The sequence below is a fragment of the Stegodyphus dumicola genome, chromosome 5 (assembly GCF_044657685.1).
Source record: "Stegodyphus dumicola isolate Sdum_Otavi_A_Nest chromosome 5, ASM4465768v1".
Classification (NCBI taxonomy): Eukaryota; Metazoa; Arthropoda; class Arachnida; order Araneae; family Eresidae; genus Stegodyphus; species Stegodyphus dumicola.
In genome coordinates, this window is record NC_140772.1 from 67,066,475 (window position 1) to 67,089,044 (window position 22,570).

A 22,570-nucleotide genomic window follows, 5' to 3' on the forward strand; every position below is an offset into this window, starting at 1 on the left:
ATATTATTAAATTACTAAACTAAGCATCAATGATCGTCATGTTCGCTAATGTGGCAATATCTTTCACACTTCTTTGTTACCACAAGTAACAAGTAGGCTTCAATAAATCTTTAACTGTTACATGCTACTTTTGTCTAAAATTTGTACAAATAATAAAATTAAATGAGCTCTTTATAATATGCTCAAAGAAATAATTTTGTATGAAAATTTGTATGTTATATATTGGCCTGATTAATGATTCAGGAAATAATTCGGGTTTTCAAAGTGCTTCCAATAATTCAAATTTCAGCTTGTGTCAAAATAAAATCTATAACACAAAGATAAGCAAATTTCCTTATGAACAATGCATTTTAACATTATTCAATCACTGGCAATCACACAGTACTGATTGCTTCAATAAACATTACTGTAACTGTCTTATTTAAAAGACTGTAATGTTTTAATTATTTCCTTAATTAAAACATTACAGTCTTTTCCGGTTGATCTTTACAATATGGTAACTGGTAGTTTGGCGACATTTTGGAGGCGATAAAGGTTTACTACCTGGGACTGTGGTAATAATGTGAGCAGTACTCAGTTCCGATTACGCATTATTTTGTGTGAGGGAAATGAGAGATCATGGGATATGCCATGTGATATTAATGGACGAATTACGGTTCTTTAATCGGAAAAAGGGGGAAATCGGGAAAAAATTTGGAAATTTTGTATTTGGCTTTATTCTGTGTTGTGTGAAACAGTGTTCGTGAATTTTTGGATCCCATGGCTGTAACTAAAGTGAGTTCGAAATGGGTATTTATGTATGTATTAATTTAATGTATGTGCTCATTTATATTTTAAGTAGTGTTTTTGAATTTAATTATATTTTAATTAAATGATAGTTATTTTGTGAATTTTATGTTTGTAGGAATTTGGTATACGTTTTAGTTGAAGTAAACGTGCATGGAGATAATTTAAATATCTGACACTAAGTATTTGTAATGGTTGCGGTATGAATTCGTTGGTGACGTGTATAATGTAATAGATGATTTAGAGGTAAAAGTTTTTGGATATTTTATTTATCTTATAGGTGGAAATGTTCATATTTGGAAAGGGTAAATACTTTTTCGCGATCAGGTAATTTCATATATGTTCTTTTTACCGGGTTTAAAGATTGAGAAAATTGTCATGTATTTTCGTGAAATTTTTCTAATTTATGAGAAAAAAGCAGTGTACATGGATATAGTGAAGACTGTGCGCAATGCCATTTTTGTGAAATTCTGGGATGTTTTTTTAAGTAAAAATAAGTCGGCGTGTACATGGTTTAGTGATATTTTAATTAAATGATAGTTATTTTGTGAATTTTATGTTTGTAGGAATTTGGTACACGTTTAAGTTGAAGTAAACGCGCATGGAAATAATTTAAATATTTGATACTAAGTATTTGTAATGCTTGCGGTATGAATTCGTTGGTGACGTGTATAATGTAATAGATGATTTAGAGGTGAAAGTTTTTGGATATTTTATTTATTTTATATGTGGAAATGTTCATATTTGGAAAGGGTAAATACTTTTTCGCGATCAGGTAATTTCATATATGTTCTTTTTACCGGGTTTAAAGATTGAGAAAATTGTCATGTATTTTCGTGAAATTTTTCTAATTTATGAGAAAAAAGCAGTGTACATGGATATAGTGAAGAGTGTGCGCAATGCCATTTTTGTGCAATTCTGGGATTTTTTTTTTAAGTAAAAATAAGTCGGCGTGTACATGGTTTATGTGTATGTGTTATTTTGAAAAACGCGTAAGGAGTATGGTATTGTGCACTTTTTTCCAATTTTGCAGTGAATATTTATCATGATTAAGCAGTTTTGTTAGATAAAATTTCTAGCATAAGTGTAATTTGGCTAGTAGATTGTTGGAAGAAGTGTTCAGTAGATAAAAAGAAAAGAAACATGTCTTTACTTCGTGAAGACAAAATGGCGGCGGGAAAAAAAAATATAGGGTTGCTGTAGGAGAGTTGGTCGCCAAAGTTTCGCCAAAAAAACGCCAAGTTACCATAATGTAAAGATCAACCTCTTTTCCTCCTTCTAACACCAAAAGAAAACCCAGATAAGAAATAAAATATCAGTAAAAATAAATTATATTATTGAATGACACTTTACATTAATTACACTTATGCATATATTATTTTATTATAAATTATTTCAAAATCAAAGAAGAGAAGGGGGAGAAACTTTAATATTGACATTTCTAAAATGATATAAACATTAATCATTTAGTACAGTTTGTTATTTCCTGCAAAAAGAATTCACTTTTCTGGATAGCATTTATATTTCCATCTCACTTTCAATGAAACATTAAGAGAAATGCATATAATTTAAACACCAGTTTATTTTATTTATCAGACAGATTATGTCAACTCGAAAAAACCTATCAGTAAAATTCGGTAGTAATAATTCTGAATGTTAGGTAACTTGCAAGATTCAACAAAAATTATAAATACTTTTATTATAATGACAATACTACAGTAACATGAACATAAAATTAAACTGCATATAACTATGAAATAAGCCAGCATATAATAATGGTGCATTGGTTTCTAAAACAATGGCCTCGATGAAAAAATACATGTATTATGGTAGCTATTCATATTCTTCAGCTTCTCACGTTCACTTTACATAACTAAAGTATCTAAAATACAATAAAAATGCAAACAATATTTATGAGAAAATGTTAAAAGCAATCATAAGCATTTGATTGAATGACCATATTTGTCTTCCTGCAAGTCGAATCTTAAAATGATATGCAGTTTGAAAAATGCTTAATCCTTTTATAAAATATTCAAAAAAGATTAAAAAAAGGTACTGTTCTGTTATCAGGATCGGGTTCAGAATTGTATTTATGTATGCTTGTATATTTGTATGTTTGTGTGTCTACATATACACATCTATGCACATACTTACGAACACAGGTTCATACATTTCCGATTCTGGTCCCAATAACAGAACAGTACCCCCAAAAAAACTTGAATTACAAACTAGATTAAGATAACGTTTCAACCATACATATTTTGGACAAAACAATGCAAACTCTTATTTTTATACAATTGTTCAAACTATTTAACATAAATTTATTGCTGCAATAAAATAATAAGCAATCTGATCACACATATTATTTTGAAACTGAATGCATAAACTTGACTAAAAAAATTCAGTCATAAACATTTGGATAGCAGGGCAAATTAGATATTTGAAAAGGCAGCCAGCCATTGAGATACACGTAATTCACGACAGAATGGTAACAATTCATAAAGCTGTGAAACATTTAACTGTCAAAATGACATAAATTCGAAAAGCAAAAAAAGTAAACATACAAGTATTGCAACTGAACTTACCTTTCATGAAACAAAAAATATCCATACAAGTTAACCTCATGGCGCAGCCATTTTGGATTTCGTTTCAAATCAGACAGATGTTTACGGATTTGCGGAAGAATACGAGGACCTAGTAGTTTGCCGGATACAATGTGCAATGACGCGAAAGAATATAGTTCTGTAGAACTTCCTACATATTCCGTAATAAACAGTACTATTTCCTAATTTTTTTTCTTTATCTAATTAAATAATTAATAGGAAATAGTTAAATAATGCCAAATTCATTTTTAATGAAATGTAAAATTTTGCATGTATGGGACGACCACCTTCCGTCCAATATTTCTGAGAATATAAACAAATTTTGGAATCTGAGAGTATCAGTTAATAAATGTATAGAATATCGCCTCTCAAACGACCACTTCTGAAAGTGACTAATAGTTCTGAGATTATCAATAAATATTGATATTAAGCATTATTTCTATAAGACGACCATCTCTATATAAGACCAAAGTTTCTAGAATCTTGGATAGTCATCAGAGATGTATCTTTACTGCGAAATTATCGCACGACTGTAATTCAATATCAATAACGGATCGCGCGATTGAAAAACATTTTCTGTCCTGTAATTAGAGGAAAAAAATTTTCCTTATGAGGTATTTCTCCCGCTTTCATAGCGTGCCTTCGTGGTGTAATAGTTCTGAACGCTGGGCCGGTATTTCAGATGTCCGTGGTTCGATTCACGGCGAAGGCGGTTGCTAATTTTTCATCTCTACGGCTTCCCCAAAAAATCCTAATGTCTCTACAGTGGCGCCCGAATGAAAAAGGTGTTGGATGAGGTATATCCACACCCAAGATTTAGTGATTGGATCCCCTTAAAAAAAAGTCGGCCTTTAAAAAGAGAAGTAATATAAGGTATTTCTCCCGCTTTCCTAGCATGTCCTCGGCCCACCAGCGGCCGAGCGGTAAAGTCGCTGAACACTGGTAGTGCGATCCGAGGTTCGTATCCCGCGAACGGGCTGGCTGCATGGGTGTTTTCGTGGTTTTCCCCACGTGTAACGTGTATACGAGCCAGTTTCCCTTAGTCCACGGCCAGTCATTCCACGAAGACATCCCTCCCCTTAGGCAGATAGCCCTAGTGTGCTTTGCCATAATTAAATACACCACCACCACACCTAGCGTGTCTTCGTGGTGTAGTGGTTCTGCACACTGGGCCGGTATTCCAGAGGTCCGTCTTTCGATTCCCGGCGAAGGCAGTTGCTAATTTTTCATGTTTCCTGCTTCCAAAAAAATACCTAATGTCTCTATACCCAAATTTTAAAAAAAATTCGTTTCCGTAATTAAATATTTTTTATAAAAAAAATATATGTTATTTAGAATTTTGCAAATATTCTAGAAAATGCTAATCCATTGAAAAAAATCTTTTCCATGACTAAATAAATTTTTAAAAACGTCAGAAAAAATAGCAGTTAAAATTAATAACAAAATAACAAGAATAAATCATCAATCATATCAATATTTTTAATGTACAGCATTTAGAAACAACTTAGTAAAATACATATGAAAAATAAAATAATGTGCAAGTTTCAGATGTGCAATGTCCAAAAATTAAAACTGGTAAATTTAAGAACAAATATCCTCAAAATGTTTGACAACGAAAGTCCTCCGGACAATGCAGAATTAATGTCCTCAGGATGTGAAATTGGTGAACTCCTCAGGACATCTGAGAATCCACATCTTCAGGACATCCTGTCATATCCCGGGACATAGCGACTTAAATAAGACATCCTCAGGATGTTAAATTACGATCTCCTCAGGACATCTGAGAATCAACATCCTTAGGTCATCCTAAGTATGTCCCGGGATATTGCGACTTAAATAGGACATCCTGAGGATGTTTTGTGCTATGGGGGAATAGTATTGCCAAACGTGAAACTTATTGTTATTATTATTTACGGTTATATTCTGAAGTTGAAGAAAGCACGTGATTCCATATAACGTCATTGTATGTCGAAAATCTTTCGTTAATATCAGTATTTTAAATGAATAGCTGCTTTTGGCAACTTTTATGTTTTACCTTTGGATACGTGACACGATATGCTATCGCTACGTTAATTCCTTTATTGAGATTTTGAAAATTCGTTATATTGAAATAAATTTAAATCATAACTTCCAATGTATTACCTGAAGTGTCAAAGGTCTTTGTTTCTTGAGTTGGCAAGAAAAATGTATTTACGAATCGCTGGTTGCTTGGAAAGAATGAATACATTTTCTTCATAATGAAATGTTTCTATGCATTTTATGCTATTCTAAATTTATTTATAAAAATTTAATTTCTTTTATTGTATACTTACTTTCTGAGTAGAAGTTTAAACATCTGTAGATATTTAACGTATTTTAGATGCAATGTTACTTTACTACAGTTAAATAATTTTTTTTTTTTCGAATTTACTAAAATGTCTGAACGCAAGAAGAGAGCACAAATGGTACAGCGAGCTACAGAAAAATGAAGTAAAAAACACTAGGAGACTCAACAGGCAAGTACAATAAAATTTGCGAGCTTCAAAAATGAATGAAGACACAACTAGAAACTCAGCAGGCAAGCATAGTGACAAGACAGCTTACGCATTCAAGAAACTGAAGAAGAAACGAATAGGAGTTCCAGCAGACAAGCAGCAACTCAAGAAACTTCGCGTGCTCAAACTGTATCAGAAACTAGTAAAAAACACAAAAGACATTCAGAAAACCAAGAAACACTGCGTGCTCCGGAAAGGGAAGCAGAAGGGAAACGGAGGCCCATTAGGCAAGTGGAACGTCAACAGACCATGCGAATAGAAGAAGTAGCAAGTAAACGAAGGATACAAGACTCTCCGCGTCATCGTCAGATTCGACAGGAAATACCAGAACAGCTCAAGAACCTATATAAACAACTCAAGACGCTGCAGTTTACGGACAATTTTTGTTCGAAGAGGCAGAGCGTATACGAGGGAACAAGCTTCTCATGAACGCATACAGACATACACGTAGTACTCTTCACAATGCAGGAAGTTTACTTTGAGCAACACACTGTATACATAGAGCTCGTAGACATATATAGTAAAGATTTTGCTTTGGCAACAGCCCTCTAGTAAAATGTATGAAGTTTATATTAGCATCTCACAATACCTGAACGAAATTTTTCTATTTACTTCTTCATTTACTATTTTCTGAAATTTTTTATCAGTAATCCTGTCTATATAATATAGATATCAAAATCAGAAAAATTTAATTAATTATCTTTAAATGTATCTAAGTAATGAATACTTCGCCCCTGTTCATACCGAAACAACATGATGTAATTGTAGATAGCTAGAAAGTAAAATGTATTCAGCAGGCTGTGCAGCAAGCGACATCTATAAATGGTGATAACACAATAATGTTATATAATGTTATATACTGGCAGAGTTTTAAATTAAGAACATATACATCAGTGTTTTAATAATAAGAATTTTGCATCAAATTGCAAAACAAATATCTTAACTTCTGACTTTTCATGCATAACAGTTCAGCATTCGGAAAATTATATTTTCGTAAATGGTTTAGCAAAAATAACGAAAATTATTGCCCTGAGAAATGGATAAGCTTGGTATGAATCCGAATTACGCCAAGACTACCCGTCAATGGTTGTTTTGAACACGCCCTTAATGAATATATATAACCCTTAAAAAACGTAAATTCAGTAAATCTACTATCCGAGTGTGTCTTTATATCTTGAGTATTTAAGAAATGCATTTATCTATCTGGATAAAGCTAACGCTATTGCCTGAATCACAACGTTCATTTAACATTTGATATAACCAACTTCATATACATCTTGAAATAAAACATAAATTTCTTAATAAGATACTAAAAATTGCAGAAAAAATACAAAAATAATGGAATTTCTAATAACACTACAAGTAACATACCGAGGAATAAATTGCGCAGCAAAACTGATGCAATCTACAATATGTATACCAAAAAATTTATGTACCGCAATAGAAATGCAATAGAATGAGAAATGAAATTATCATGAGATTTATAATGAAAAATTTACCATAAACTATTGATATATGTTAATAAATATATACTTTTAATACTATTCATTTAAATATGCTGAAACTTTCATAATATTCATTACTTACGAACGCTTTTTCATCCATCGAAGCATAGCACAAGCCGTTCTCAATTCAGTGCCGGTGCACGTCAATAAAATAAGGATATATCAAAACTTTTACAAAAAATCAATCACCTTGATTCGTTTCTCAGAAAACGTATGTCTACAAATGCAGTATTAATATATCACATCAATATAATTCGGGATCATAAAATCTCCAAACAACGCATTAAACGCAAAAAATGGCATTAAGGCAGAATGAAGAATTTTCACTCTTACAATGGCTTTTACAACAATATACAATAGAATCTAATTTCTAAACTAAGTGTTCATTGTTACACCATATTTCATTTTTGGGGAATCTTTCATGGTTGTTCAGTAATTCTAACTGTTAACTTGTTTAAATTGAATTGTGATTTCATATATATGCACAGACTTATATATGTATATATTAATACGTATCTGTAGTAACATACATCATATTATTATATGTAGGCGTATAATTCTAAATTAATTATACTAGTCAACATAATTTATATATTGATAGCATCAGACTTTTAAAATTATTTATTACTATCTGCTTGCTAACGATTATATAATTACGTACAGTGGTACCTCGACATACGTGTTTAATTCGTTTCGTAACCTTGCTCGTATGTCAAATTGCTCGTATCTCAAAGCAATTTTCCACATTAAAATTAATCGAAATGCCATTAATCCGTTCCAGATCCCAAAACACGACCTCAGTTGTTTCTTAAGTGTTTTTAAGTAAGAATCAAAAACAAGAAGAAACATTTATTAATAAATAACAAATACATATTCTATAAAAACATAATTAAAAGAAAAAGTGAAGTGCCTACGGAAGAGCTTAATTTTTGTCACTGGTCTTCGCTTTTTTCGTCATGATCTGCTTATTTCCACCCGCAGATAATTTAAAAAAACTTTCGAAGGAGGTTTGTTTCTTCCTCCGTGTCAAGTATGCACGACTAGTTGCAACGTTTTCGCGGTGATTTTTATCCACGAACTCTACAACTTTCTCCCACATTCCCAAGACCTGTTTTATATCTCTTGTAGCGATAACCTCCTGCACCTCTGGCTCCTCTTCAAAACTCATTTTTCGTTAACCCAACGTATGCTGCTGCAAATACAGATCGTGTAACTCCTCGGTTGTCAGCTCCTGAGACTGTTGTTCGACGAGTTCGTTCACATCTCTCCCATCCACCTCCAGACTCATGGATTTTCCCAGATAAACAAGCTCCTCTACCTATGCCACTTCGGGTTCCAATCCTTCGAAGGCCCTTTCAGCAACAGCCTCAGGCCACAGCTTCTTCCATGCAGAGGTTAAGGTCCTCGTTGTAACACCCAGCCAGGCCTGATCAATAATTCCTAGGCATATGACGATCTTAAAGTGGCCTTTCCAGAACTCTCGAAGGGTAAGGTTTGTGTTCTCCGTCACCTCAAAGCAGCCCCAAAAAATGTGCTTGGTGTACAATTTCTTAAAATTAGAAATCACCTGCTGATCCATGGTCTGCAGGATAGGAGTGGTGTTGGGTGGTAGGCAGGGAACTTTTATAAACTTGAACTATTAGAGTAAAGCATCTTCGAGATTTGGTGGGTGAGTAGTCACATAGGGGCATTGTCGAGGAAGAGAAGGGCTTGCATGGGTAGGTTGTTTTTCTGTGGGTATTTTTTAACAGAAGGGCCAAACACCAGGTTTATGCACTTCACAAAGAATTTCCTGGTGACCCAAGCCTTCGGATTTGTCCTCCACATACCTGGCAGATTTTCTTTTGAAATATTTATGACTTAAAGACTCTGGGATTTTCCGAATGGTATACTAGCAGAGGCTTGATTTTACAGTCGCCAATCTCATTGGCGCAAATTACTAGAGTTAATCTATCCTTCATGGGTTTGTGACCTGGCATCGTCTTCTCCTCTGCCGTTATGTAAGTTCTATTCGCCATCCTTTTCCAGAAAGGGACTGTCTCGTCACAGTTAAAGACTTGCTGGGGGGATGTATCCTTTGGCTAGTATCAGTTCGGAAAACATTTTGATGTAAACCTCAGCTGCCTTCACATCGGAACTTGCTGCCTCACCATGTCTGACGACGGAGTGAATTCCGGTCCTTTTCCTAAAGATGTCAAGCCAGCCCTACTGGATTTAAACAAGTCTTCCGATTCCTCATTTTTAGAAGTGTGTGGGATATTCTTTAGCAAATAACCGTAAATTGCTCGTGCCTTCTCACATATGATGCTTTATGTTAAGGTTCCTCCTTGAAGCTGCTTCTCTCTCACCCACCCCATCAGTAGTTTCTCCATCTATTCACGGAGAGAGGTCCAGAGTTTAGACATTATTTTATCGGCCTTAGATGGCGTTATACCCTTTATCAACTCCTTTTGTTTAAGCACAGTACATATCATTGATGTGCTACGACCGTACATCATCGCCAAGTCAATTACTCGCACACCTTGCTCATGGTTTTCTATGATTTCACGCTGTAATTCAATAGACATCATCTTCTTCTTCGGACCCATGGTTATAAAAATAAATATGATAATGTTTTCTAAATGTACAAAAAGCAAAAAGCGCCAACCCAGCTTATCAAAGATGCTTCCAAAACGAGGGAAACAAGCACACAGACTGAGATCATGTCTGAGGTGGGAGAAACTGTTAGACGCTGCATCTAAATATAAATAACCATCGTCTTCACTGCCGAAACCCTCTAAACTATTCTATAAATCACTATCATATCAGCTATAAAATCATCATTAGCCAAATCTATATCATCATCAAAATCATCTAAATATTCCTCACCACACAAAACACATCATCATTTTAAACCATCGTATCTCTATCACCATCGTCAGAATAAAATAAACCACCATCACACAAATCACATAATCATTCCATACTAATCAATCGAAACTATATATCATATACACCATCATCATTGAAGTCGTCAAATAATAAAATCACCTGAATACAAAGTACTATCACCTAAAGTTTTATTACCATCATACTCATTTAATCACATTCTTCATCACTATAACATATAATCACGATAACTTAAATAAAAAATCATCAGCAGTTAGTATAAATCCTCATCCTTAAAATACCAGCTAAATTATTTAAATCCTCATCATTTAAATCAAGATTTTTTTTGGTGTTTCGCTAGTATAACATCAAAACGAACCAGTTTCATTTAGGTACAGACATGTACAGGTAAAAGTGTTGGAGCTTCATTAAAGATTGCACAGGTATACATCCCAATAACTAACCGAATACAGCACGGAGGGAAGGCCAGAAGAGGAAGAATCCTAATGGTAGTTCTTTAAAGAGAGATTTAGAAGTTAGTTTTTAAGTGAGGAGGACAAAAAGGGAGAACGGGTTATAGAAGAAATGAAGAAATCTAGAAAAAGGTTCATTAGAAAGTAGTAATAATACTGTAGTGGCTAAATCAATTATTAGCCCAATGGATGAGTCCAGATCTCGAAACTTTGTGCTGTTGGGAAAGGAGGGAAATCTAATAAAACAAGTTTTATATCAAGCTTGTACGGAATACTAGCAGCTTAGCTGCCAGCCTTCGTCTGGCTTTTAAATGTACCGGGAAAATGGCTGAAAGAAACACCAAACTTTAAACTTGAAAACAGCGTAGAATTTTACTCTGCAGAACAACTTCATAAAAAAAAGTTATTACGTATAACAAAATTACCATGAAATAAGCAATATCCCTTAATTCAAATATTAATGATCCTAATAAATAAATTAACCAACTTCCCTTTGCAAAATCTTAAGAACTCAAATGGTATAAAGGAGGTTAAGAACTTTGTTTCCTAAAAAAATGACTCAAAACATTTCAGTATCTTAAAATCAGTGAAATGAGCAACAAAGAACACAAAAGAATACAAAAAACAAAAAAATTCTGGAAAGCAAAGTATAATTAATGATAATGCAAAGTATAATTAATGATATCCCTTGTAATGTTGCGCGCTTCCAACCTGCACGCAACAATAGTGGTGACTGCTAAGAACTGGTAAGTAGACAAATTCTTGAGAAGGGTTTAAATCCCTTTTTATTCAACTTTAGAAATTACAAATGCGTGCTCTTGACGCTCACAAACTACGCCGACCCGGCGGTAAAATAAAAATAAAAAACTAAGGAAAGAATAATAACATGTGACTAACTACGAGGCTCTCTATACGTAACTAACCTCACCGCGTTCTAAGATACCGCTGATAATTCAGCAAACTTCTGAATATTACGTTGAAAAATTAAAAATCTGCTGAGGCAAGCACACAGGCTTTAACGCGTGGTTCTTCGATTTCTAACTAGCCACCTCCACGCTCGTGCAGCAAGAAACACACTTTCGAACTCGTTTCCCTTCTATTTAACTCAGATTACTTCCGCTGACAATTTGAATCCTTTGCGCGTTCTACTAAAAGTTACATACTCTGGCATTGGCAATTCCAGGGGAAAGTAAGGCTTGACAGGAAAGATAGTTTAAACTTAAAATAAATGTTAGTTATAATAAATATAAACCCTACATTTGCCGCTGCCAGAATTTGGAAAACTTGGAAGCAGGTCCTAGAAACGACCTATTGGAAAATTTCCACAATTCTGATCTAAATTTTAAGAGCCTCGTTGACATAAAAAAAAATCTGTTATCTCACAAAAGGTAGAACAAATTTCTGTAGATACTTATTTAATTCTCTCTTCTTACAGCAACCTTTCCCGGACTTCAGCAATCAATCTGTTCTCTTCCTTCCAGTATCTGGAAGGAATAAGTATCAGTATCTTTCTAAATACATTATAATTTACACTTTCTTGACACTGAATAAGTTTTTGTTTTTGAACGATTTATTTTCCTTAGTTACTGCTTAATTCACATTCATTCAAGTATTCAAACATGAATTTAACTTTACCTTGGCTCTCCACCATGTGTGGTGTCAAACGGGAATATTCGTGTTTTAGTATTGCAACACTTCTCCTAACCACAATGATTTGTTAGAATTCAACGACCAAATAGACACACCTTACTCGACATTCTACAACTCGATGAGCTACTTTAACATTCTTAAAATTCAAGTGTAGGTGGAGAACCCTACAAAACACATTCATTCTAAATTCCCCCTTATTTATCTTTAGACATGCAGGCTTTCGATCTAAAGCATGATTTTATCTACAGTTTAATACTTAAATTTGAATTCATTGCTTTTGAGCATTTACTTTTAGCATCTAAAATTTTATGCTTCTAGACTAAATTCTACTTTTACATAACTTTCAAGCATTTACGTATATTTACAAAATTCTAATACATATGATTTTTACAATTTACCATAAAATGAATAAGAGAAAAATAAATTTTTACTTTACTCATTCTTCGCCAAGCTGGAGGCACTGAAACTAAAGTTGTTAATAATACAAGAATACAAAGTTATTTTTATCTTCGGCCAAATTTTGGCTTTAACATAAAAGAATTAGTCTTTCGACCAACGGAAACTGCCTGTTCCTAGATTTTATACTTAAAGAAAATGATACTTTTGCCTTAGCTAAATAAAGTAAAATAAAACTAAATCTCAACCGAGACACATTGACTTCCGTCAAAACATAGAACTTTGCATTTACGCATAACATTTCGGAACAAAAGAAAAAAAATGTTATAGAAGATTTTAACTTATCTTTGAGTTTTCGATGATTGTAACTCCGACATCCTCTTCTGGCAGAACTGCTCCCATGTTATAGATTTCATCGACGTCAGTCATCTCCTTAGGGTCCTTCGAGTGTCGTCCACGTTGCTTCTTCTTTTTCACCCTCTGCATGCTGGCCTCTTGGAGTGGTAGTCGTCGGGTTGCTGTCTTTTCCGTTTTGACCCTGGACGGCTGCTCTTGACGTCCTCCGGTCTGGAATCGTGCTTGGATTTCTTCTGTTGGTGGTGGTCTTTTCGTTCCTCCTGCTGTCTTTTCGTTCTCGGGAACGGCGGCCTTGTTTGCACCTGACTCTCTGGCCCTGGAAGCGTTCTCCTCGATGTAGAATTTCTACTGCTATAAGTTGTAAGTGATGTTTTCCTCTTTACCAAAGTGTCTTTACGCGGCGGCTTTGCTTTCTTGTATTTCTTAAATGCTGGAGTCTGACGTTTTCATTTCTTCTTTTCGGTACCGTCGCATGACTTATAGAACGGCTAGGTTTCTCTTCTTGTTCTCTGCTTCTTGAGTTGTGGAACGGGTGACGTTATTTCTCGACCTTCTACTTCTTTTACGCTTGAGTCCTGCAAGAAACTTTCAAGGATTTCAAAATCATTTTGATTATAATATTTTTCACCTGGTCGGGACTTGCTTTACAGATTTCCCCTCTCTCGTTCTTAAGGTACAATACGACTGCCTTGATTTCCTGAATTACATAGGGCCTTCAAATTTTGGAGCTAACTTTGCAGTAAAATTGTCTGGGGCACTTGATAAAGAAAATTTCCGCTTCAACACTTTATCTCCAACTTTAAAATCTGCTTCACGGCGTTTTCTATCATAGTATAACTTTTGCCTATTTCTTGCCGTATCCGATCTTTTAACCGCCTGGTCAATAAGTGTTTGCACATCTTTCTGTTTAAATTCTTGGTCTCTTTGTTGCACAAAGAATAATTTATCTAATGGCGTAATTAACTTTCGTCCTAAAAATAATTCTGCTGGGGTTTTCCCGTAGTATCGTGATTTGCCGTTCTTAAAGCATAAGCTAACATATTTATGTAGCCATCCCAGCGCTTGTGATGTGTGCTAACATAACTTCGAATTATTTTTACAATGTTTTTATTAACGTCTATACGGAACCATTTTGATATGGCGTATGCCAAGTCCAGTGCATATGTTTTCAAATATTTGGCTAACGAATTGTTTACCGTTATCGCTATGTACTTTTTTCGGTGCACCGTATTTTAAAATGTATCTTTGTAAGAATGCATCTGCGACAGTTTTGGCTGACGCGCGTTTAAGTGGAAGAATTTCTGGCCATTTTGAAAAATGATCTACAATTACTAAAAGAAAACGATTTTTATTTAACTCACTCTGCGGGGAAGGACCAAGAAGATCTATGCCTAAAATTTCATTCGGAAATGTAGCGCGAATGTACCGGCCGGGCTGTAATTAATATCATTTATTAACTGACATTTATTGCAGGACCTGACATACGCAGTTACTATTTTGTATAATTGCGGGAAATATACCGCTTCGCGTACCCTTTTTAAAGCCTTTCTGACCCCTAAATGACCCGCTGTTTTCGCGTCGTGTAATTCCATCAAAATGCTTATACGAAGCGAGGCTGGGATGACTGATTTGTATTCCAGGTTTTCGTTTGTTGTTTTCGTATAAAATAATAAATTATCTATTATTTCATAGTTTTCTGCTCTATTTCTTATCTCATCGATATCTGTGTGTTCAAAGCTTTCGGGGTCTTTCAAATACGCATAGATACTTCCAAATTCAGGATCAGCTTTCAATTCAGCAATAATTGTATCTCTAGAATCTAAAATTTTTGAAGTCAACACAGCGCATTTAAGTTCATTGCCTTCATCGTCCAGATTTATGCGAGAAAGTGCGTCAGCTACATTGTTTCCCTTACCCGGTTTATATTTGATAATGAGATTATATTCTTGGAGTTTTAAAGCCCATCTTATTAACCTGGGCGTTAGGTTTTCCCCGAGTAAAGTCTACCAACAGCCGCATGATTCGAAAAGACTGTTACTGGCGCTTTGCCGAAATAAACTCGAAATTTGTGTACAGCCATTAATACGGCTAATGTTACTCTCTCTGTAGCTGTATAATTCCTTTGTGTATGTTTCAACGTTTTACTAAAAATTGCCAAAGGATGGCCATTTTGCATAAGAACCACACCCACAGCATAGTCCGACGCATCTGCTGCAATTTCCAGGTTTTCGTCCCCCTCCGGGAATTTCAAAACAGGGGCATTGATAAGCGCTTCTTTTAACCTTTCGAATGCGGTATTTGCTTCTGCTGTCCACATGAATTTACTTTTCTTTCTTTTAATTACTAACAAGGATTCAACAATATTAGCAAAATCTTTTATGAATGGCCGATAATAAGAACATAACCCAAGGAAAGAAGAAATTTTATTGGCGGTGTTGGGAGGTGGGAAAATTCTTGATAGCTTTTATTTTAGAATCTTGAGTTTCTATACTGTTTTGCGAAATTTTATAACCCAGATATTTAAGTCTTTAGTTGCGAACTTGTATTTTAAGGCGTTAATTGTAAGACCGGCCTCTTTTAATAATTTAAAAACTTCTTCTAGATCTTTAATATGTTGTTCCAAGATACTACTCTTTATAATTGTATCGTCTAGATAGATTTTCCAAGGAGAAGCTTTAGAACAATGTCCATAGCTCTCTGGAATGTTGATGGGGCCCTACACAACCGAAAGGACATGCGTAAAAATGCATAAGTGCCCGATTTTGTTATAAACGCGGTTTTATGTATGTCTTCGGGTCTCATAGCTATTTGATAGTAGCCAGACGTTAAGTCCAAAGTAGTCATGTATCTTGTAGATTTAATCTTTCTAATAATTTCCTCTAGAACCGGCAAAGGGTAAACTGGGAATTTAGTAATACTATTAAGTTTTCTGTAATCGATAGCAAACCTCCAAGCCCTTTTATCCGAAGGAGGAAACTCGTTCTTTTTCTTACATAGTACGACTGGACTCGCGTACTCACTATTTATGGGCGTTATTATTTTGTTCTTTAACATTTCCTGAATATGTTCTTCTATGATTTGGTCTTTTTGTTTATCATAGCGGTAAGGTTTAGTCCTACAGGGTTTGTCAGCAGTTAACTGTACCTCATGCGTAACTATTTGACAGCTACCAGGCCGTTCTGAAAACAAGTTTGAAAAAGTACTCACCACTTGCTGGATGGCTTGACTTTCATGGTCATTCAAATGGCTAAGGTCAACTTGCGGTTGTTCCACTGGTTCCACCACCCTCCGATCCATCTCCAGCACGATAGAACTTTCCTGGAAATTCAGTTTGGCCTTTGCGGCTTTTAAAAACTCCATACCTAAAATAAGTGGATTAATTATTAATTTTTACTACAAAAATTAATACTTTAAGGCTTTCGTTTTGAACTTGAATTTTTAAAGATAGTTTTCCAATACAATGACAAGTTTGTCCTTGCGCTGCTATGATTTCTGTGTTTTTATTTTTAAATAATCGAAACCTATTAAAGTTCTTGAAAAAATATCACTCATAAAATTACCTTCTGCTCCTGTATCGATGAGGGCTTCTACTGGTACATCGCCAACCAGGACTTGTATAATTGGTAACTGTGAGTTCTTTACGATGACCGTATTTAAGTGTCTTCCTGAGGGTTTTTTCAAAACTTCCGGGGTCTGGACCCTCGCTTTCACAGGCCCCTCTACTCGTTTAAAGCTTTTCTTTCAACTTCTGCCTTCGGGTACGCGGACGGTTGTTTTCAAATTTCCTTTTTGGGCCTTGACCTTCGAGCTTCGATGACCTTGCTTGATAGCTCTTTCCCCCATAAGAGCGGTTTGCGTTTCTGGTCTGCTCATTTGAATATTGCCTTCGGATACTTTGAGAATACGATGCCCCTCTAGATTTTTCCGCTATTCTGCGATTTTGGAACTTGACCGCTAATTCGAAGAGCTCCTGCAATGTGCTTCGGTTTCTAATTTCGAAGTAGTCTTGAACAGCAGGTAACAATCTTGGTAAGATTATTTCAATAATCTCCGCGTCGGGTTTCTTCCCATACAGCATATCCTTCAGCTTAATTTTTCGCAGAATAAAGTCCGTCAACTCTTCTATATTCCGTTGATAAAAACTATACAGTTCGGCTTCTAGCCTTGCTCGATCTTTCACTATGGGGAAGGCCTTTAATAACGATTTTTTGAAATTTTCAAATGTATATGTCTGGCCTCCGAATTCCCCTAATAAAAATTTGCCTATATTCTTCCACCATAGCGCGGCCTGTCCTCTTAGTGCAGATGTGGTGATGGCAACTTTTTGTCTTTCAGGCACAGGGTAGAGCTAGAAGTGATTGTCGAGGCATTCTAGAAATATCGCCACCGAATTTTTTCCTTCGAAATTGACGTTTGGCTTGATTGACGCTGTCATCGTCTGGACCAGGTATCCAAATCCTTCCAATTGGCTTGCCATTTCTTGTTGTTCTCCAGCAACTTCCATCCAATTTTCGGCCATTTTAGTTCGACAAGTGTTAAGGCGCTAATGTTATGTTGCGCGCTTCCAACCTGCACGCAACAATAGTGGTGACTGCTAAGAACTGGAAAGTAGACAAAGTCTTGAGAAGGGTTTAAATCCCTTTTTATTCAACTTTAGAAATTACAAATGCGTGCTCTTGACGCTCACAAACTACGCCGACCCGGCGGTAAAATAAAAATAAGAAACTAAAAAAAGAATAATAACAAGTGACTAACTACGAGGCTCTCTAAACGTAACTAACCTCACCGCGTTCTAAGATACCGCTGATAATTCAGCAAACTTCTGAATATTACGTTGAAAAATTAACAATCTGGCGAGGCAAGCACACAGGCCGAAACGCGTAGTTCTTCAATTTCTAACTAGCCACCTCCACGCCCGTGAAGCAAGAAAGCACACCTTCGAACTCGTTTCCCTTCTATTTAACTCAGATTACTTCCGCTGACAATTTGAATCCTTTGCGCGTTCTACTAAAATTTACATACTCTGGCATTGGCAATTCCAGGGGAAAGTAAGGCTTGACAGGAAAGATAGTTTAAACTTAAAATAAATATAAACCCTACACCCTTAATGCAAATAATTATTATCCTAATAAAAAAATAACCAACTTTCCGTTGAAGAAAAAAAATATGCAAAACTTTTCAGTATTTTACAAACAGTGAAATAAGCAAAAATTAACATGAAAACAACTCAAAAAACATAAAATTCCGCGCAGAATTTTACTCCACAGAACAACTTTATCAAAAAAATCAATAAAAATGTATTATATATATATATATACATGACAATGAAATATGCCGATTTCTTAAAAACAGTGACATAAGAAATACGATGAAAGATTGTTGCCAAACCCTTATTTCTAAAAGAATGAAACTATTCAAAATGATGCGATTTCATCAAAAATATATCAACAACAATAAGACAGGAAAATTGTTGCCAAAATCACATTTTTAAAGATGTGAGATGTGCGAAGTGTACTCGGAAGCTTCATTTAAACATATTTTTAAAAGTACAAAATATTATCAGTTTTCCAAAATTTTTTTGTAAAAGCAGTCGCAAGGATGAATGTTTAACGTGTCCAAAAATCAAAGAAAAATAAACTGTACATTTTTAAAAATAAACTTTTTTAGAAAATATCCCGTTGAAAATGTGTTAAGCTCCATTTGTTAAATAAATTTGTATTTAATCGATTTATTGAAACAAGAAATTTATTTTAAGTTCGTAAAATATCTAAGTGCTTACGTTTCATGACGATTTGAAAATGGAGTGTGTAGAGTAAAATCTCGCTTTCCTATAGCCCATTATGTCTCAAAATGACGCGGTTTCGTCACAAAACATAAAATAAAAAAAAATTCGAATTCGAATTTCGAAAAAATCGCTTCGAGGTGCACTGGCCCTAGTCTAGATACACCTCATGTAGCAAATTTTGTAAGCCCTGTGTCTATTAGCTTACGCGCAGCGCGAACGAAAGAAACACACACAACACACAGACAGACTCTTTCTTTTATTATATGTAGAGATATCATATGGCAAATTTGGAATAATTCTTAAAATAGAAGAAAATTATATGTAGAATAATACATCAAGTATACAATAACATATAATGTACCATTATAACAAAATTTTGAATTTTCCAAATTTGGAATAAAATGTTAAAACAGAATATATCATGGCAAATACTGAATAATACTTAAAATATGGGAAATAAAATATAGCTTAATACATAAATAATACAATAGTACATAATATATCATATAATAAAATTATAATTTTGAATAAAGTGCTAAAGTATAGGATAATATATGATATATCATATAATAAAATTAATAAAATAGAAGTATAACATGTAGAAGAGAATAAAATTGTATTTTAGAGTTCATGATCACAAATAGTTTTCAGTATTCATTAGGCAGAGTTCATAAGTGACTAAAGTGTTCATGATTACAGAGATCATAAAAAGTTTCTCGTTTAAGTTCATATATTTTACATGACTCATACAATATTCATAGCTCATTTTTGTCATGACACAGCAAATCAATATCATGACTCACCTTTTCAGTTCTAGTTTACTCTGACGACTCAATTTTTATATTTCATTCTGTTTATTATGGATTTTGCAAGGCTTTTTTTATTACGATCAGTACAAATAAGTATTTGTGACAAAGATCGATAATTATCTTAAAATTCTACAAATGTGAAAATTAAATATTTTGTTATATTTCGTCTGTTGTAGATGGGGTTACTCTGCATAGATTTAATCCAATTGTGTTAAGTTTTGGTGAATTTGTTTCATATTAGAATGAAGATGTTGAAGTTTGCTGATCGTTCTTTTGAGTTATATATCAATATTTCTGGGTGCGCGAATATGAAACGTTTTCTTGAGAGGAGATGAGAAAAGATAGTGATGACTGTCTCCTTTCTAGCAGCATATACAGAAGTCAGTGTCTATTAAGTTTCTTTGATAAAAATACACACGATATGGCCCATGGCCAGTAATATTACATGTTAAAAAGGATTATGTACTCTTGGTGTCAGTATTGCAATAGGGATAGAACTAGTAATTTCATCGACCTGTAGATGCGTTATTCCATTGTTCTTGGCATATTTGGGTAATTTGTTCTTTTATGGGCAGTCGAAGATAAGATTTGGGAAATTTCGTATATAGAAAATTGCTTTCTTGATTAGGAACAGCTTCTTTGCAAGTTTGTCAAATGTTAAGTTACCGGCATTTCTACTATGGCCTCTTATCCATGATATATGAATTTTTAAATTATCTGTTGTTTTAGAGAGGTTATTGATGTCATAAACAATAGAAGTCTGATTTTCTGGGTTAGAGATAGCATAGATGGCAGATTGACGGTCAGTATTAATATTTGATTCTATAATTAAATACTTCAATTGAATTGTTTTTAGTTTTAGTGTTTATTGCTGTTTTTATTTTTGTGTGCGATACAGCAGAGATGTCTATTGTAAGGAGCAGGGCACATTTCGTAATCCTCTGTGATGTATATGGTTTCGTTATAAGTAATATTATGGCGAATTTCATATATTGTAGAATCAATTGCTTCCTGAATAGATTCGACATGGAGTGGAATACTGGAGGTATTTCGAAAGCCTCTGGAAATATTAAGATTAAATTGTCGTTGTGTTGAGGTAAGAATTTTTTTTTTCTTTTGGTTATAGGGAATGTCCAGATGGCAGAGCCGTAGGTAATCATTTTGGTTATTACTGTACGACATAGTAATTTGGTGATATGGCGATTTAAACCCCAGTTTGTGCCATGCACATGTCGAAGATTTTGACTTATAGAATGTGTGCGAATTTTAACCCATTAACGGTTTCACCCGGATTTTCTCGTTCTTTTATGCAGGTCTCTTAACGGTTCGTTACGGATTATTGTTAGTTTAAATGTACCCTCGAAAACGGACAGTCCCGTGTTTTTGTACTATCGAAAAAACACGCCAAAAAGGACTAGCCCGTATTTTTGTATATCTTCCAACCCCCAATGCCTAAGGGGACAAGGGTCCATGCAATGCTGACGACAATGGGTAATGGCTGTCATTAGCGTTGGGAGAAATCTCTTTGATGTTTTGGGATAAAGGCCTTACACTGACTCTAAAGAAACAAATTTATTACCAGTCACAAAGTGGATGCATATATAAAGGGAGTTAAAAATTTCCGTTTTAGAGCAGTTATTGAATAAAAAATAGAATTTTTTACAAAATGAACGTTTACCTATAAGAGCATTAATGAATTAAAACGAGAAAAATAAAAGTAATAAATGCAAACATAAAAATCTGAGAATGCAAATCTTTCAGATTTTACATTACGCCCAAAGGGCGTTTTTTAACGGTTTGTGGGTTACCTTTATTTTTAAATATCATGTTCTTCGCACTTAAACCATAAAACTTCAGTTAAACATCAATACCGCAAAATAAATTTTAAATGAGCATATCTTTAGAATTTTAAATGAGCATATCTTTAGAATTTCAACAGTCTCGCCCGTTGAAGATAATTTTTTATATTATTATTTTCATACAGTGTTGCCTTTGCTCGCTTTAAAATCGTTGAGTTTCTTAATAAAAAATTCATTGAAGTTTTACGAAATAGGAAACATATATTAAAACAAATTCCAAATCTCGGCTTTGAGATGCGCATATTCGGGTGGAAATGTACGTTATTCAAAATTGGATGGGTCTAGGTGCCGTTGTTTTATCACAATGCGAGAAACATATATATATATTTATGCAGATTATTCATTATTTAATTTCAAGGCAGATAGCCCTCGAGTGCTCTGCCGTAATCCAATAAACCAAAACCATTATTTAATTTCTTTAAATATAATACAGGGCTGTAATATGTGGTAGCAACAGTTTGAAAAGTGAACTGACATAGTTTTCAACGGAAAATGAAAAAATGAAGTTAATAGACCTTCTCGGCTAACGCCCTTTGTTTTAAAAATAATGTATTGTGTAATTTAATGGGAATACGAGATTAAATAATTCTCTTAAAAAATTCTTCTACTAATTTATATCACGAATAATAAAAACGTGAGGCTGTCTTGATAAATTTATAAATATTATTCATCTGACAATGCGATTCAATTATTTGATTTCGTAGTTTAAGAGCCTATGATTCTTCTTATAAAACTGTACAGGAATTTAGCAAAGATGCTATTAAGTAATCTCTTATTACCATTAATCTATGCGATAAATTATTATTATTATTATTATTATTACTTTTGGTTCAGTCTTTATTTACTTCCAAGTATCCTTTTACCTCAAATAATCGAAAAAATATATAAATTTAAAACAAAATTCGCTACCAAATCAGAAATTAGGTTACAAATTTCATGCAAATT